We start from the raw sequence: 14,718 nt of genomic DNA, 5'->3' as shown, positions 1-14,718 counted from the left end.
ACCACTAACCAAATAGTTCTGGCCTTTGCCGTCCCCACACATCCACTCTTCCGTTTGGCATGCACAAAAACTGGAATCCACTAATTAATAGGCTAGGCCTGTCCCATACCAGGTCTCGTGGTTGGTACAATATTTCTTGGGTTGTCGCTCCACGAACCGGTCCTTACTTAGGTTACTTGAGCAAACACTAAATCAACAACATAACCATCATCACTATCACCAACATCATAACCATGACAACCATCAAAACCACTTTGCTCAAGGCCTAAGGTTCCATGTTGCTAGACCATTAACACATTAACCACCAATATTGCATATGTTCATTAGTCAATATTATGACACTTTCCAAAATCCCAAAAGCATGGCTAAGCAATCTACCCACCAAAGATACCTAACCATAAACCATCTAGGTTCCAAGGGATGATAAGGAAAAATCTAGGGAAAACCCTAACATAGGTGACTACCCATCATGTTGACAAACACTGCATGCAATTTTGTAAAAAAAAACATTTAAAAATATAGGTTCAAGATGACCAAGGACACTTGCCTTTTACCCATTGTTGTTCAGTGTTGTTGAAATCTTGGTCTTGAAGTCCCTCGAACTGCTCCGGAACGTTATCGACTAATCGCGAGAACTACCGACAAACAACACAAAGGAAAACACTAAGAACAACATACCAAACATCATCAAAATACTTTAAAAACACTATAGTTGGATAGGGATGATTTTAGAAATGTTTAGATGCAATAATCGCTTAAATCGGAGTTAAGATGAAAAGAGAATAGCTTTCGGGAGATGGATTAGACTGAAAAGGAAATGCTGATTTTCCAGAACTATCTTCCTATGGGAAAGGCTTTATTGCACAATCACTATGTCAGGCTTGACAACATCATTGCGCAAGATTCAAAAGTGTAGGGCAGACTAGACTTCACTGACTAGGCTAAGGAGAATGATGTGGCGCTGACTTGGCATGCTATGCAAATACCATCTTGGATTAAAGAAAAGATATGCTAAGGTATAGTATCTACCATCTATGATGGATCAAAAAGGCTGAAGGTTGCACTTCTAGGTTTAGGATACTATTGATCACTCTATGTAGCGGTGGTGGTTCGGGTTTCGTCAGAGATGGCAATCGAGCATGTGGCCACAAACATCAATGTCGGCTTCAGTGGTGTTTTAGTGAAACGAGAGGAGCATGGAGTAGAACGCGGAAAGACTAACTCAGCGGTATGGTTGGTTTTGGAAGGGGTCATCTGAGGTAGCGGCAAAACAGCGATGACTGCTTCTAGGTTTGATGGTGACCACAAACAAATGCAGGAACGAAGACGCTCGCGTTTCCAGAGATTGGCTATGAATTTTGAGGAACCGTTTGAACAAGGATGTTCATATAACCCGGGAACACAATGCTACGGTATAGGTTTTAGTAGACCATCCACTGAGAGGAAGAACGATCAACATAAATGAAACGGGTGATGGCTGCGACATGTTGTGGTTGACAATGATGTCTTGGTCGTGTCGCTGCACAAACGGGGATGGGCTCCTAGGGTAACGTAGAAGACTCCATAGGACATACCGTGACATGGTTGGTGCGTCCATACGACTTTCGGATTGATGGGGGACGCGAATGCAAATCCAGTGTGCGCGCAGAACACGTCCAGAAACCGGACAGCAGGTATGTCGACATTGATTGCGGTAGTTTGGCTGCTCTAATGGCCGAACCGGTTGGTGAGGGCGTGGGGAACATCATGGGACATGTGCTGGTAAAAGGGAATGGCAAATGGTGCACTAGTTGGCCGGGAACAACGATGCCAATCAGCTACAGCGCTGCTGTCTCGAGGCTGTCCGTGACGGCAACGACCGTGGTGGCGTAGATCGGGCTTTGGCCGGGGCTAGGACTTGGCTAGGGACTTAGTATGATGCTAAAACAGTAGTAATGGAGGAGAAGAAGGGGTCCTCACATTTCTTTGATGGTCGTGGAAGGAGGAATCGCGGAAAAGACGATGCAGCGCATCACGGGCGGCGACGGCGGCGGCTCCGGCGAACGGCGGCGCTCCGGCGATATACGGACAGGGCAGCAGTGACTTCTAGGGTTTGGTGGCATGGAATAGGGGTAGGAGAGGGCGTGCAACTCATATTTATAGGGCTAGGGCCGGCTGGTTGAGGTGGAGTCCAAACTGAACACGAATCGGATTCGAGTTTGAGTCGGTTACGATTTTCTTTTTCGCAGCTCTGTATTCCGAGGATGATATCTCCATCGTCTGGACTCCAAATTGGATGTTTCTTGATTCTAAATTGTATTAATCGAAAAGATCTACAACTTTGGTAGTCATTGGAACTTGTGAAAACGTCATCTTAATTTCCAAAAATGCGTCACAAGATAAACTGTTTGAACTCGGACTTATCTGCACAGCACTGATTTCGGGGGCCATAACTCCTAGCTCCATTATCCAAAAGAGTACTTCCATAGATTCAAATCGAAGCTCTCGACAAGGTCTACAACTTTGGTATTGTCAAGATTTACATTTGATGCGGTTTTGAACTCCGAAACATCATGCGAAGATGAGGCTGTCCAGGACTCCGCAAAATTTACAGATTTTGTGAATCCTTTGTTGGGCCATCTAGAAGACTTGGCTAAGGGTTTGAACTTGAGCAAGATTGAGCCCAAAGACACTTTAGGTATATTTAGGGTTTAGAGTTGGTTTCAGAACCTAATGGTAGTAGTCCTACTAGAGTTGGCTTTTATTGTGCTACTCCTTCACCCAGTGGCTTCGCTTTGTCTTCTTTGGTTTCTATCACAGAGGAGCAGGTGGACACACTTGATGATAGGAATTCTTCTTTGGTCATGAAGAAATTCACCCGCTTCTACAACAACAGAAGAGATCAGATGAGAGGTGACTCTCAGGCTTATTATGAGTGTGGTGATACCACTCATTTCAAGGCTGGTTGCCCAAAGCTCAAAAAGAATGAAGATCATGGCCACGAACACAACAAGCCCAAGAAGAACAAGAAGTCCTTCTTCAAGAACCATGACAAGCTAGCCAAGAAGCGGCCAAGGTGGTGTTTTGAGGTTTTGTGGCGGCGCTCAATGAGGTCGACACTTCCTCAAGTGAGCAGGAGAGCTCGGAGGAGCAGAAGCTGTCCATGAGGAACACGAAGAGGAACAAGGACTTTACTGGCCTTTGCTTCTTGGCGGACGACAACAACAGCAATCTTGAGCTTGATTCTTCTGAGGTATCACCCTCATATGACCAGCTTTCTGTCCAAGTTGATACCTTGAATGACGCGCTTGTTAGCAAGGATAGATTGCTTAAGAAAGTGGTTCGTAAAGTCAAGGTACTCAAGTCTAGGCCATAATGTTTATCCTCTGAGCTTGAGTTGCTTAAGTCTAGGTTCAGGGATGAGGAGTGTGATAGTTGCCTTGTAGTTATGAGTGTGCTTGGTGAGCTTCAGACTTTGCATGCTCAAGTCGGTAATCAGCCTGAGACTGCCGAGAAGAAGCTCTTTGAGAAGGAGTCTAGACCTACTCTCTTAGGCGTTTGCAAGAATTGCCCTTTGCTCTCAAGGGATGTTGATGTGAAAGTCAAGCGCATAAAAGAGCTAGACTCTAGATTGGAGAGTGCTGAGAGTTCTAAGGTTATGCAGGCAAACTGTTCCACCTGCATCATCCTGAAGGATAAGCTCAGCTAGGTTACCAGGCAAGTTGAGAAGCTCATGGTCGAGAATGAGTATGAGAAAGCAAGTTGAAATGTGTCTTGGTTCGTATGTGATGAGTGATTGAATGGTGTCAATCTGGTTTGATGATTTTGAGATTGTATGGATGTGGTTATGTACTACAATTATGATCATGACTAATCAAAGTTGTAGAGAAAATGGAGTTGATATTTTTTCTCTAGATCTTGGAAAATTGTACACGCCGAATAGTCCAGCACCTGGGATTTTGAACTCATCGGATAGTTTGGCATTCAGATACTGTACATGCTAGAGCGTTTCAACTCAAAAGAAAAAGTTGAAGTACACACCAAATAGTCCGGTGATGGGCACTATGAAAGATGGAGCATTTTGTGCAGAGAGGTTGCAAGTTAGCTTTGGTGTACTTACATGTGCCGGATGGTCCAATGATGGGCATATGTATACGCCGGAGCATTTCATTCCAGAGGCAAAGGTTGAAGTTTACACCGGATGGTCTAGCGATAGAACGAAGTGAACGCCAAAGCTTTTCTTGTAGAGAGGTTGCAAACTGGCTATAGTTGACTTCTACACGTCTGATGGTCCGGCGTTCAAAGGGATGAACATTGGATGCTTTGCCGAAGCATTTCTTGCAGAGAGGTTGCAAGATGGGTGGTCCGGAGAAGGAGTACACGCCAGATGGTCCAACACTCAGGAGGTGTGAACGTTGAATCATCTGGCATTCACGATTTTTCTGGGATGTGTCTTAAGCTAAAGGATTTTGATTTGGAACTAATTGAATATGGTTTGGAGATATGTGTTTGATTGTCTTGTGTTATGCAGGTGATGGATGCAACTTGGCTGCCGATGGTGGGATGATCAGGGCCAAGTGGGGTGCATGGTGCTAGATGATCGAGGAGGCTGGGTAGAGGTCAAGCAAAGTATAGAAGGAAGGATGAAGATGGCATGTTATGAAGTCAAACGAAGGGGACGCCGGTGCACATGACAAGGCGGCCCGGAGGGATCATAAGCAGGAGACACTTGCCAGTGGTCAAGATTACAAGATGGAGTACATGCGTCAACATCAGATTGCTTGCTTAAGGTGTACACAAATAGCGGAGAGTCACGCTTTGAGAAGCGCGCAAGGCGGCTTCACGATTTGGCCTCAATACCATGGGACAATGGAGTGCATGTGGTATCATCACAAAGCTAGCATCGAGGCAAAGCTAAGTCATGAGGATGCCACAACCATTCGATAGACGGAGCAAAAACTAGACCAAAATGTCCGGTTGTGGGTAGGAGGCCATTGGAAGAGAGGGGTATTTAGGAACAAGGAAGTTTAAGGGCTAAGCTATCTCACTAGAGCTATAAATAAAGGGATAGAGCTGTAGGGAGTGGACGGGCTAGCCACTTGTGTTTGTGTACTAGGGTTTTAGAGGAAAGGAGAGGCAGTAGAGCTTAGCCTTTGTATTAGGTGAGAGCTTTTTTTTGAGGATGTCATCTTGTAATCTGCCGAAAAGAAGGCTGACTTTTGCGACAAATGAAGTGATTGTTTCCTCCGATGCTCGTGCTCATCTTCTTCTAGTCTCCTTTATTGGCTCCCTTACTTTGTTGTGATTTTTTCCTGTTTGATTGTGTTTTTTGTTTTCTTTTGAAGGCTGAAATTTTTCCACCTTTCAAAGTAGTTTTTCTTGTTACTAGAGGCATAATAATCACATACAAATGTATACAAGTGGGTCTTGAATTCCCTTTCCTAGTCAACTTAGAGAATCTCTTCTACCGGTGATCTTGTCTTTGTTTTGAAGGTTTGTTTCCTCAAGTTGCAATCTTTTTATGGTGATAACTCGTGGTTTGAGTTTCATTATAACCTAGGGTTCATATATTACCATGAGGGCCATGATTTCCTTTTTTTCTTGATTGCAACTTATTTTTGCTTCCCCTTGAGTTTTTGAGGTGCGTTGGGTGGAACGAATGAGAAGGCCATCCGATTTATAACAATTTGGTAATGTGCCTATTCAACCCCCCCCCCCTCTAGTCGTCGTTCTCGGTTCTACAATTGGTATCAGAGCTAGTTTGATCACTTGTTGATCTTAACCGATTTTGTGATCCGTAGGCGATAATGGAGAGACATGGGAAGATTCTGCTCTTTGAAGGTCATGACTTTTCTTATTAGAAGGTGCGCATGGAGGCTTATCTTCTATGCTAAGAAAGTGTCAAATGGGAGGTTATAGACTCCAACTATACGATCTCAGCTGCTCATACTACTCTGGTCCAAATTGAACATTATGAAACCAACAACAATGCTTGAAATATATTGTTCACAAACCTAAGTCGTAATGAGTTTGAAAGAGTCCAGCACCTCCAAACTGCGTACGAGATTTGGACTACTCTTAGTGTCTTTAATGAGGGCACTAACCAAATCAAGGCTCGACGCCAGAGTACGTACAACCAAGAATATCAGATGTTCATATAAGGATCCGAAGAATCTTTGGATGTTATGTTTGCTAGATTTGATAAAATTATTAGCAACCTTAGATCCACCAGTGTTTTGCCCTACTCTGATCATGAGAGAACAATCAAACTTCTCTAGGCTCTTGACGGTAGCATGTGGGAACTGAAGATCTTGAACATTGAAGAGTTATCTAGTTATGACATATTGACTTGTGATTAACTCTTTAGCAATCTCAAATCCATCAAGATAGCTAAGGCGGCTTGCATAGGCTTAGGAAACCCCCAATCTTAGAACATGGCGTTGGTTTCAAGAGCTAGTGGTGATAGTCCTGTTGGAGTTGGCTTTTCTTGTACTAATCCTTCACCCAGTGGCTTTGCTTTGTCTTCCTTAGCTTCTATCACAGAGGAGTAGGTGGACACACTTGATGATGAGAATCTTGCTTTGACCATGAAGAAGTTCATCCGCTTCTACAACAATAGAAGAGACCAGAGGACAGGTGGCTCTCGGACTTGTTATGAGTGTGGTGATACCACTCATTTTAAGGCGGATTGCCCAAAGGTCAAGAGGAAGGAAGATTGCAGCCATGACCATGACAAGCACAAGAAGAACAAGAAGCTTTTCTTCAAGAACCACGACAAGTTGGCCAAGAAGGCAGCCAAGCTGGCATGTCAAGCTTTCGTGGTGGCGCTCAGAGGAGAGCCTGAAGGAGGAGCCGCCCATGAAGAACAAGAAGAAGAACAAGGGCTTCACATGCCTTTGTTTCATGGTAGACGACAATGATAATGACCCCGAGCTTGATCCATATGAGGTATCACCTTTCTATGATTAACTTTCTATTCAAGTGGATACCTTAAATGATGCGCTTGTTAGTTAGGATAGATTGCTCAACAAAGCAATTAATGAGGTTATGGAACTCAAGTCTAGGCTAGAGTGTTCATCTTCTGAGATTGAGTTGCTTAAATCTAGGGCCAATGATGAGGAGTGTGATAGTTGCCGGTCATGAGTGAGCTTGCTGAGCTTCAGCCTTTACATGCTCAAGTCACTAGTCGGCTTGAGACATACTCTTGTAGGCGCTTGTACGAATTACCCTTTGCCCTCAAAGGGTGTTGATGTGAATGCTAAGTGCATAAAGGAGCTAGAGTCTAGATTAGATAGTGCTGAGAGTTCTAAAAATGTGTATGTAAATTGTTCCACCTGCATCATCCTTAAGGATAAGCTCCGCTGGGTTAGAGGGCAAGTTGAAAAGCTCATGGCTAAGAATGAGTATCTCCATTCTCTTATGGAGAAATGCTCAGAAGGCAAGGGCAAGATGAACTTGATTTTAGCCAAGACCAAAAATGTGTGCAGATAAGGCGGGTTTAGCTTTGGATTTGGGTTTTGAGAGCGTGGCTTACAATGGAGTTGGTAAAACTATTTTCATCTCACCTACTACCCTAGAAGCTAAGAAGTCCAAAATCAGTGTCTTACCACAACCTATCAAGAAACCCACTCCACAACCCACAAAGAAGAAAGCCACACTACAACCCAAGAGAGCTCCACAGCCAAAGATGAGAGCCCCTATGAGAGAGCCTAGAGTGACTGATAGTTCGATATTTGAGGGATGTTACAACTGCACCTACTACCAGAAAGAGGGTCACCTAGTTAGGTTTTGCTTTCGTCGTAGGAGAGATGAGCAGTGTGAGTGGGAGTAGAGTACTGGGACATGCATCGCCCCTCTTTTGGTGTACATGAGCCTTTTCCTAGCTCATACTCACGAGGTTTCAGCACTTCTCAGTTTCCTCCTGGAGGTGGTGCCCGGCATGGATCTTACCATGATTCATATGGTTTTGGTTCACATGTAAGAGGGTTTGAGTTGCAGTGCTTTGGCGGACCATGTTCTCTCTATCATGGTACTCGTCCTCAGCACACTAGAGTTGATTTGCATGGACATACTTCTACTGCTTCAGGGCGGATGACCCAGTACTGGATTCCTAAGAGGTTTCTGTCAAACCCCAGTACTGAGCCATCCACCTATTATTTTTCTCATATGTAGGTGACAGGCAGAGGCCTAGAGAACAAGTGGCTCATCAACTCTGGTTGTTTGCGCCATATGACCAGAGATGCATCATGGTTCTTTAGCCTAATCCCGATGAAGCGACACGAGTACATCACTTTCAGAGATGATCGGAAAGGAAGGGTGAAAGCCAAAGATATGGTAAAGGTGAATCAGAGTTCCACTCTCAAAGATGTGGCTTTGGTGGAGAATCTGGACTACAACTTGCTTTCTGTATCTCAGTTGCTGGATAAGGACTTAGAAGTGTGCTTCAAGTATAATGCTTCTCGAGTTCTTGATTTCTTGGGCACTTTGATTTGCCAGATTTCTCGAGTAGGGAGAGTCTGTGGAGCTGATTTTTCTGAGTCTTTTCGTTCTTCTCGAGCTTTGGATGTGGCATAGGAGACTAGGGCACATGAGCTTCGATTTGCTTTCTCGTTTGAGTGCCCTAGACTTGATCTGAGGATTTCCTAAGCTCAAGTTTAAGAAGAATTTTGTTTGTGCTTTTTGTCGGCATGACATGATGGTTGCCACCTCTCACCTACCAGTTAATCCGGTGATGACTAAACGAACAGGAGAACTTCTCTATATGGACACTGTTGGTTCTTCCCAGGTTCTTTCGGTAGGTGAGAAGTGGTATGTACTTATCATTGCTGATGACTTCTCTCGCTACTCTTGGGTGCTCTTTCTTATGAGTAAGGATGAAGTGTTCTCACACTTTCGGAGCTTAGCTTTGAGATTGTTAAAAGAACTCCCTGGTGCATTAAAAGCAATTTGCACTGATAATAGCACTGAGTTCAAAAACTATATCTTTGATGTTTTCTACCTTGAACATGGCATTGAGCATAAATTATAGCAGTAGGATTAATTGGCGATTTTAGTTTGAAACGTGTTGTATTGCGGGCTTTCTAGATGGACCAAACTATGGCTACACACCCCACAATTACCAACATTTTGTGTTTTTTTGAAAAAAAATCAATTAGTCATCCAGCAATTGATGCACAGAGGAAAAACTAATTATATCGATTCAGAACATATAATATTGATATTTGGATTAAGTCTACTTACCCTTGAAGTATTGAGGTTTGTCTAGTTAATCCTTGAAGAATGAAACTAGGTATCAAGCTCCCTAAACTTTTCAATACCATCTGAATAACCCTCTGGTATTGTTTCGGAAGTGGCTTTGCCACCATAGTGTTGAAGTGGTCGATGATGTGGCTCTAACTTAGCAAAACAATTAAAAGAAGAGTAAATTTCACAAACTAAACATAGTTTAGCAAAATTATCACAAAACTACATATTTACGAAGTTGTATCGCAAACTTACAGATTTTGTATCACAAAACTACAGATTTAATGCGTCAATATATCACAATACTACATAGATGTGTAAAATCTATAGTTTTGTGATATTTGGCACATTAAATTTATAGTTTTGTGATAAAATTCCTTAAATATGTAGTTTTGTGATAGTTTTGAAAACTTGTTTGTAGTTCATTGAAATTACTATAAAAATATAAAATCAAATTTGAACAATTGAATAAAATGTAAAGCCACGTTCTTAAATTCACAATCAAAATATTGGACTTTGTGTCCTTGAAATTCTAATTTTTATAATGTTGAATTAAAATGTCCAAAAAATGAAAACAAAACAAAATTTGAATACTCAATTAAAAACTTCATTTTTATATCAAATTTGAATGGCAAGGCCCAATATTTAAAAAATTTGGAGTCAGTGCCACATAAGCATCATGGTGACAAAAGCACCTCTAAAACCAACCCAAAGGGTCATTTATATGGTATTTAATAGTTCAAGGGAGCTCAATACTTGGTTTTATACTTTGGGCATTATCTAGACGAACCTCAATACTTTAGGGGATAACTAAATTTATTCCTTGTGAATTTTAAACGTATTGATAGTTCTATTTGAAAAGCATGATCGTAAGAAATTAAAAGATGCTCATATGTTCATTAAAATGTTTAATATAAGTTCATATAAATGATCTTGGTGACTCATGTATATAGCTAGATATTAACCTAGCTGTATTACCCATATGAACAATCTAAAAAAATCTCCATATGAGCTCATAGATGTAATAGCAATATATTTCTAAAATTAAAGGTCAATTAAGGATCTATTGTTTTAGCTTGGGATTCTTAAAAGAGCTTCTAAACTATAGATTTAAAAAATTAGATTGTAAAAAGCTAAGAGTTATTTGGCATCTTAGATTCTGGGGTGAGTTGGATGTTTAATTTGGTTGCGTAATATCCGTAATACCTCTCGTATTTCTAGTGCATATTTATGTCTATTTAACATTTTTTATTATTTTTCATATTTGATCCTAATTATACGATAATTGAGTTGTGCGGTGTGTATGTATTTGTAACTACAACATTTCATCAATGGAAAAAATGGAAAAAACTAGTATAAAATACAAGTCATCCAAAGAAAGAAAAATGGAAAAAAGAAGATTTGATCAGATGTTTGCTTCCTCTCCATTGGGTAGCTTGGTGTACCAATGGCCAGCCATTATCTCCTCATTTTCCTTGTTGCTCTCCCCACACTCAAAGTAGTACGTCGTGAAAGCGGCCATGGAGCCCCGAACTGCCAACGCCCTCCTGACCCCCCTTCTCCGGGAAACTCGCGATGCTACCAATAGGAGAAGCCCCTTCTAGCTCGAGGCCACCAGAGAAGTACCTAGGTTTGGGCCGCTTGCTCCTGGAGGCGCCGCCGCCAACACCTACAGTCGATGCCAAGACCGACAGCTCTACTGCAGGTACACCTCCACTCCAAGTATCCAAACTCTCCAAATATGTGATGGCCATCAATCCTAGCAATATATCTCTGCAGAATTGGTCATATTGCTCATGGATAGAAGATGACTTGTGACAAAATTGCGATTTTGACTGTCACTATGATGAAAATGAAATGTTAGGAAGTGTCCATTTATTTGTGTTTTTATCCAAGAATCTGTTGTGTCATCAATTTCTTTTGAAATAAGGATTCTTGTAATATCTAGCACAGGAATAAGACATTGCTCATATTCTCTAGTTCAGCTAGTAGAATTGTAAAAGCCTTTTATTGATTCTTGTATTATTGATTCTTGTCAGGACCAAAGAGAAAGGCAAGCGAAGTTCAAAGTGTTTGTTCGAGTGTACATCTCAGTGTGTCAGCATCATCTTCAACACCTGCAGTTGAGAGGGTTTCTATTGGCACCGATGGCCGTGGCACACATACACAGGAGCAAGGTGATGATGTAGCTCCAAATCCTAATGTTGTTATTATTGATGACAGGCTAGAATCTCAAACAACTGCAAAGCGGTAGAAGAAGTGCACATCTGATGTCTGGCATTACTTTACCAAAAAAACAGAGATAGTAGAGGTGGATGGGAAGAAGTATGAGCAGTGCTGGGGATATTGCAACTTTCCAAATTGCAAGACCAAATATAGGGCTGAGAGCTATCATGGAACATCCTGATTTCGGAACCATTTGAAGTCAGCTCACAGTATAGTAAAAGGGCAGCAACAACTCAAAGTGGAAAAGGATCATGAAAAAGACATTACTGTTGTTGAGCCTTACAGGTATGATCAGGAAGCTAGTCTCAAGAAATTGTATTTGGCAATAATCATGCATGAGTATCCTTTCAATATAGTTGAGCATGATTACTTTGTTGAGTTTATTAAATCATTGCGCCCTAACTTTCCAATCAAGTCTCGTGTCACTGTTAGAAAGGAAATCATGGACATATATTTGGAAGAAAAGGATAAACTGTATGCACAATTTAAAAATGTTTATTGCCGCTTTAGTGCAACCATGGACATGCGGACATCGTGTCAAAACAAATCATACATGTGTGTCACCATTCATTGGATAGATGATGATTGGCATATTCAGAAGAGAATTGCGGGTTTCTTTCATGTAGAAGGACGACATACTGGTAAGAAGTTGGCACAGACCTTCTCTGAACTTATGGTCAAGTGGTACATTGAGAAGAAATTATTTGCATTAACTTTGGACAATGCTAGTGCAAATGAAGTGGCAGTCAACGACATAATTACTGATCTCAAGGATGTTCATGCTTCTTTAGTTTGTGATAGTATATTTTTTCATGTGAGATGTGCCTGCCACATACTCAATTTGGTTGCTAGAGATGGTCTAAGTGTAATTTCAAAAACAATTGAGAAGATTAAAGCACTTGTACTAGCTGTAAAGGGCTCTCTGTTGCAGTGGGAGGAACTCATGAAGCGTGCCACTGAGTGTGGGTTGGATACAACGAAGGGTCTCTCACTTCATGGGAAATAGAAATGATGAACTTGAAAACTTCTTATATGATGATTGTGGCCTTGATAGAGATGGTCTAAGTGAGTTGGAGAAATACATGGCAGAGCCACTTTTGAAGCAGAGCCAATTTGACATTTTAGCATATTGGAAGAACCATACAGAAGATTACCCTATTCTTTCACAAATTGCCCGTGATATGATGGCCATACAAGTGTCAACGGTTGCTTCAGAGTCTAGTTTTAGTGCTGGTGGCCGTGTCATTGATCCTTATCACATCCGTCTTGTTCCTGAGATAGTACAAGCATTATTTTGCACCAAAGATTGGGTAGTTACAGCAAGAAAAGGTGATAATTTAAATATTTTGCCATTTATAATTATGCAATAATTGGTTATATTATTTGACTGATGTATGTGTCTTTGTTTGATTTTTTAGATTCCAAGAATTTTCCTTCCATTATGGATGATCTCGAGGTTCTAGAGACCATTTCTAATAAACTGATGCATGAGGTACTTACCGTACTTATGCTATCCTCTCATGGTACAAGGCTGGGGGTGCATAGAATCTCTTAGTCGTTTTGATGCATGGATGTCCGAAGCTAATCACACACTCTCTCTCTAGCTTTGCTCTTTTTTGTTGTTCTCTTAACTGCAAATATGCAATGCTATAACTCTATAATTTTAGGCCTTTAGCAATTAGCAAGTTATTTCTTCATGTACATCCTATCTAAATTGTAATCTTTTCATGCATTGCAAAATTGCAGGAGAAAGAAGAAGAAATAGCAAGTGATCCAGATGTGATGAATGATTATGAGCAGCTGTAGGCCGAGAGTGATTGAAGAATGTTTATGTTCGTGTTTTGTTGTCCTATTATTGTTATATGTTGACGTCATGGTGGACTAGTGGTTCAATGTTATTATGTTAAGACTTTGTATGGTTGTATGGACATTTGTACTATCGTTCACTTATGTATCTGTTTGAGACTTATTGCTTGTGTGGTTAAACTTATACATGTCGTCGTTATGTTCTATCACATGTTATCTCACCAAGCAGTCGATTTTTTTCTATTTCTCATATGATGATGTCATATCCTGTAGATCAGATCTTATGCATGGATGATGCATTTATTGTAGTCATGTTAAACTTATACATGTTGTTGATGGTTTTGTGGGTTCCTGTTTTCGTTGTGTTTTTTGAATCCCGACCGATACCGGCATTTTCCCTATCGGATTGGTTCATTTTTAACCCTCCGATTATGTCCTGACCGTTTCTGTTCCCGTCTATCCCGTTTTCATTTCCGTCTGGCTGAGAAAATGTGAAAGTGAAAACGTTTAGAGGGTTTTTCCGACCATTTCCGTCCGTTTTCATCCCTAGGCATAGAAATGCCAACAATCGAGGCAAATAGAAAGGTAAGAAACTTGGTCATCCAAGGCTTGGGAAGGAGCGACTTCGATCGAGTGATACGTCTCAAATCAGCGTACCAGGTAGGGAAAGCACTCTGTGATTACCATGAAGATTCATCTACCATTAAAGAGGTATATCAAGATTTATATAAGAAAGAATACATGAAATTTGAGATGAAACCCAGTGAGTCTCTTGATGATTTCTTTGCTCACTTTAATATGATTCGTAGCAATCTGTGTACTGTTAATCTTGCATATAGTGATGCTACAAATGCACAACAATTGCTAGGATCTTTAGACATGTTGGTATTGGAGATAAAGATGACATCTATTAAAGAATCTACTGTCATGAGTACACTTATATTAGATGTTTTTTATTCTAAATTGAAAACTAATAAGTTAGGTGTCTTTGCTAGGAAGAACGCTAATAAATCAATTGATTTGGTCTCTCAATGTAGCATGTCTTATGTTGATCTTCTTCATCAAGCTTTTCTTTATCTTCTATATCTTCACTAACCGATGATCAGCTTGAGTTAATTCCTAACAAAAATTTAGCACTACTCTCTACTCAATTTTCTAAAGCATTACATAATGTACATATGAGGAAGAGAGAAAGTGGAATTCCTCAAAGATGCTATTAATGTGGTGATCTCATTTCGTTCTAATTGTCCTAAGCTTGTGAAGAAGACATCAAAAGAGGAGAAGGAGAAAACGAAGCATTCGTTCAATGACAAAAAGAAGAAGTGCTTTCTCAACCGTATGGTTGTGTATCGAGTTCTTTTGGCACTTGAACAAGTCAACTTGAATGATATTGATTTGGAGAGCAGCAAGGATGACACAACATCCAAGAGCAATACATTGCGTGACTTGACTCGGTTGTGTCTC

Source organism: Phragmites australis, chromosome 11 (assembly GCF_958298935.1).
Source record: "Phragmites australis chromosome 11, lpPhrAust1.1, whole genome shotgun sequence".
In the NCBI taxonomy this organism is placed as follows: domain Eukaryota; kingdom Viridiplantae; phylum Streptophyta; class Magnoliopsida; order Poales; family Poaceae; genus Phragmites; species Phragmites australis.
This window is presented reverse-complemented; position numbering follows the sequence as displayed.